Source organism: Jaculus jaculus, chromosome 3 (assembly GCF_020740685.1).
Source record: "Jaculus jaculus isolate mJacJac1 chromosome 3, mJacJac1.mat.Y.cur, whole genome shotgun sequence".
Lineage (NCBI taxonomy): Eukaryota > Metazoa > Chordata > Mammalia > Rodentia > Dipodidae > Jaculus > Jaculus jaculus.
In genome coordinates this window covers 114,012,128-114,016,933 of record NC_059104.1, presented here as the reverse complement: position 1 = coordinate 114,016,933, position 4,806 = coordinate 114,012,128, and the positions used below count along the sequence as shown (strand labels likewise).

The window sequence follows — 4,806 nt, the reverse complement described above, 5'->3', positions numbered from 1 at the left end:
TATCTGACATAAACACTGTTAATATGCTTTTTTATATTTTTAAACATTTTATTATTTATTTGATAGTAAAAGAGACAGTGAGAGAGAATTGACATGCCAGAGCCTCCAGCCACTGCAAACGAACTCGAGACGCATGCGCCACCTTGTGCATCTGGCTCACATGGGTTCTGGAGAATCAAACCTGGGTCCTTTGCAGGTAGGTGCCTTAACCACTAAGCCATCTTTCAAGTCCTGTTAACATTCTTATGAACAAAATGGAAAACCACAGCGATTGAAGAACAACTAGCTTTTCTACTAAGATCTATTGTTTTCAAATAACTGTCATTTGAATTATATCACTTGGTTCTCATGATGACATTAAGAGGAGCTATACTCATTACAATCATTTCATATGTGGGGAAAGTGAGGTTCACAAAGGAAGGAGGCTCAAAACTAATCAAAACAGCAAACTAGAGTCTGCCAAGTGTTAGATGCTAAAAGAACCTTATAAAATTCCCTACAAGGTTCAGGCAACATTGCAGAAGTAGGAGTGAAAAGAATGTAAGAGCCACAGGATGTGAAGGTATACTGAAGCACTGCCTCCTCTTTCCAGGGACTGACAGATGCATTAATAACCATACAGTGATTACTAATAACCTCACTTCAGGAGGGCCCTCAATGGAATGGGAGTAGGGGAGAGGAGATATAAGAGTATAATCTAGGGCTAGAGAGATGGTTTATCAGTTAAGGAGCTTGCCTGTGAATTCTAAGGACCCAGGTTCGATTACCAATACCCACGTACACTAGATGCACAAGGTGGAACATGCATCTGGAGTTTGTTTGCAGTGGTTGGAGGCCCTGGAATGCCCATTCCCTGCCCTCTCTCTATCTGCCTCTTTCTCTCTCAAAATAAAATGAAACTTAATAAAGAGTATAATCCAATGGGAATATGACCAACTTGCAATATGTTCCTATATTAAAGATTTTAATAAATTTTTTTAAAAAATTTAAAGTAAAAATAAAATGTAAAATATATAAATAGTTTATAATTATGTAATGAAAAATTTAAAAAGAATGTGAAACAGGAATTCTCTTTCTAGCATATTAAGAATTAAAGCATGAGCTGGAGAGATGGCTTAGTGGTTAAGCACTTGCCTGTGAAGCCTAAGGGTCCTGGTTCCAGGCTGGATTCACCAGTACCCATTTAAGCCAGATGCATAAGGTGGTGCATGCATCTGTAGTTCTATTTTGCAGTGGCTGGGGGCTCTGATGCACACATTCTCTGTCTACCTATCTGCATCTTTTTCTCCCTATCTGTCGCTATCAAATAAATAAAATAAATAAATAAAAACCAGGCTTAATCCACTTTTATTTTTCTGTATAAAAACCCTATGTGGTAGCCACAGCTGGAGCCTGGGTCCTCTGCACTGAGACTCTGGTGTGCGTTTCCACAAGCGGGTCAGTGAATTCCTGGTAGGGACACTTGGTGAACACAGTGTATTTGCAGAGGTCAGGGTCAGATAGCTGTAGGTCTTAGAGGTGGCATCACAGGTGGCCTTAGCAAAGTTGTCCAGGGTGGCAGTACATAGTAGTCATCAATACCAGCCATCAGCAGCAGCTTCTTGGGCACAGGAGCAGAGACAGTGCCAGGGCCCCTGAGAGCAGGGATAAGGTGCACCAGCACAGAGCCACAGCGGCCTGTCACCTTAGAGGGGACCGTGTGGGGCTTGTCCATCTTGTTCCCCCAGTAGCCTCTCCAGACAGGCACAATGAAGAGCTTGACCAAGATGATGGCCCCTTGGATGGCAGTGGCTACCTCCTCGGAGCACTTAACACCCAGGCTGACCTGACCATTGTATACCACAATGGCCACCAAAGCCTTGAACGTGGTCAGCTGGCCAGGGCAAGTCTGCTTCTGCACTGGCACGATCCTCAAAACTTCATCCTCAAGGGGCTGTCCCTAAGAAGTCAATAATCTCAGACTCCTGGATGGGCAGGGAGAACGGATAGCTCTCCTCTAGGGACTTGATCTTCATGTCATTGATCAGACATCCCAGCTTGTTGACGGGGATCCACTTCTTGTCTTTGGTTTTGACTCCACTAGCCCCGCAGCCTCTGCCCGCCCACATCCATGCCACAACCGCAGCTCGGGAGAGGAGACAGCTGTTGAATCCTCCCCAGAAGCCTCCATGGTCTTCCCAGACACCCTGGTCCCCAAGGGGGCAGGGAGGTCCCGCTGCACCAGCATCATTCACCATTTGCTGTTTTCCCAAGGAAAAAGCTTTTTGTACTTTAACAAATTTTATTTACATGCAAGATGAGAGATGGAAAATGGGTGTGCCATGGCTTCTGCCACTGTAAACAAACCCCAGATGCATGTGCCACTTTGTGTATCTGGTTTTATGTGGGTACTGGGGACCCTTGGGCTGTTACGCTTGGCAGGCAAGTGCTTTTAACCACTGAGCCATCTCTCCAATCCATACAATTTTTAATATTTTATTTATTTAAGAGCTGGAGGCAATTAGAGAGAGAGAGAGAAAAAAAAAAAACAGGCACACCAGGGCCTGAAGCCACTGCAAACTAATTCCAGACATATGTGCCACCTTGTGCATCTGGCTTACGTGGGTACTGGGGAATTGAACCTCAGTTCTAAGGCTTCACTAGCAAGCACCTTAACCCAGAAGCCATCTCTCCAGCCCTCTTTTTTGAGGCAAGTTATCTTTATGTAGTCCAAGCTGACCTTACCTCATTATATGCCCAGGCTGGCCTCCAACTCATGGTGATCCTCTTGCTTGGAACACCTGAGTACTGGGATGGCAGGCCTGTGCCATCATACCCAGGGAATAGTTTACTAAGCAGCAATATTTCTTGCTTCACATTCAGACATTCTTATTCAATAAGTTTGACACAAGGAACTGAATTTTTAAGTTTACATAATACTGTCTTAGTGATTTTGATGCACATGGAAAAAAGGATATTTTCATAAAGCTGACTTTTTAGACACATAAAATGACTAAAAGACACACGCATCTCTCAGTAACAACTGAGAGTAACCAACTGGGGAATAGAGACCCAACTCCTCCTGTGGGATGTCTTTTTCCCACAATCTTTGGCCCTTGGTACCTTTTGAGGAGGGGAGGCAAGGCCTATGTGGCCAGAGAGTGAGGCACGGCCTTAGTGATAACAGTTATGGTACCAACCTCCATGTAAGTCAGGTTTTTCTCTCAGGGAATTCAGAAGTGGTCAGAAAGGGACCTTCCCTCAGGGTGCTTTGCCTCGCACTCATGTTGGTGCCCATATCACACTCACTTTATTGTGAGCTTATATGCATAGGTCTGAATCCTATGCAGCTCCCATAGGAGGGGTAGCTATTTGGCCACGACGGGTAGACCGCAGCAATAGCAGAGGTGTAGAGGACAGCAGTATAGCAAATGAGTACAGAATGTATGTAGTATAGTAAATGAGTACAGAATGTAAGATCAAGGGAGAGTGATAGTTGCAGGTGGTAGGTCTTCAGTGGCAACGCCTCAATCCACCAGCTCCAGTCTGTGATAATGAATCTGCAAAGGCTGCATTATAATGGCATCAATCTGTTGACGTATAAAAGACATGATTTTATTTATAATAACAGGCTCGATTGTGAGTAGGAGGATTAAAATAAGTAGAGGTCCTATTACTGATGGCAATCAGGAGAGAAAGGGGGAATTGGTCCAAAATTGAGAGGAGGAGGGACCATATCGAGAATGCAACTCTCGACTAAGTTTTTGAAAATTTTTTATGTTTTCCTCAATGGTTCCAGATTCATTGACATAAAAACAGCACTCCTCTTGGAGAGCCATACATGTTCTTGCTTTTTCTGCTGTAAGGAGGTCAAGAGCACGTCGATTCTGTAGGGTGACCTTGGCTAGGGAGGTGATCTGTCTATGGAAGGATTCAAGACTATTAGTGGTTGAATCAATTATCTGTTGTAGTTTTTCAGAAAATTCGCTGGCAGAATACTAGGAGTGCCCCAATGCTCCACCTGCCACCCCTGCAGAAATAATTGATGTGGTCAGGCTTACACCTACCACTAGTGGAAGGAAGGCTACTCTCTTATGAGTGGTGTGGAAGAGCCAGGCAAATTCATCGGGGCTGTACATGGTGAATTGGGGGACCACAGTTACCAGGATACAGGGTCCTAAAGTGGTGCTATTCATGTGAGTAAACAGGGTTTCGTTGCACCAGAAATAGATCAGTGGGGGGGATATAAGTTCCATAGTTACAGAGGTGTTTTGTGTGCAAGTTAAGTCAGTAGGTAGTGATTCGTTAGTAAGGAAGCAGGAAGCAGCGCAACGTGAAAATATTTAGATAGTGAGAGAGTAGTGGTTTTATAGTAGGATTGATTAAAGGAAAGGCTGAGGGTAGAGGAGGCATTTAGGGGAGTTGCCACAAGGATTGGACGTGAAAGGGGGGCACAAAACAAGCAAGAAGAGGCATTTACCTGGGAGGCATTAAGTAGATTGACAGCATATTTGAGATATATTGGCCAAGAGTCCCATTTTACCTTGCCATGATTTTGGAGGGCAGAGTGGAGGTTTTGTTCATTTTCTAAAATTATTTGATTTACTTGATCTTTGGAGTCTGCAGGGGCTAATTGTCTGGATATATATATATTTCCCGTAGGGTAGGAGGAGCAGCCATCATTATAGAGTTTGCCTGCGACTCCCTTTTTCCAGTGCTCATGCCAAGGGTCAGAGATAACAAGGATGAACTCTTTTCCTTGGAGGTGGAGAATACCCTTGTTATCATAGACTTTATGTATTCTGCAGCTCCAGTATCTACAACCTC

At 44.0% G+C, this 4,806-nt stretch overlaps 1 pseudogene; it reads right to left on the bottom strand.

Moving 5' to 3' along the window:
- Positions 1-1,368: 1,368 nt before the first annotated feature.
- LOC101606976 lies at positions 1,369-2,093 on the bottom strand (annotated as a pseudogene).
- Between the last annotated feature and the right edge of the window lie 2,713 nt (positions 2,094-4,806).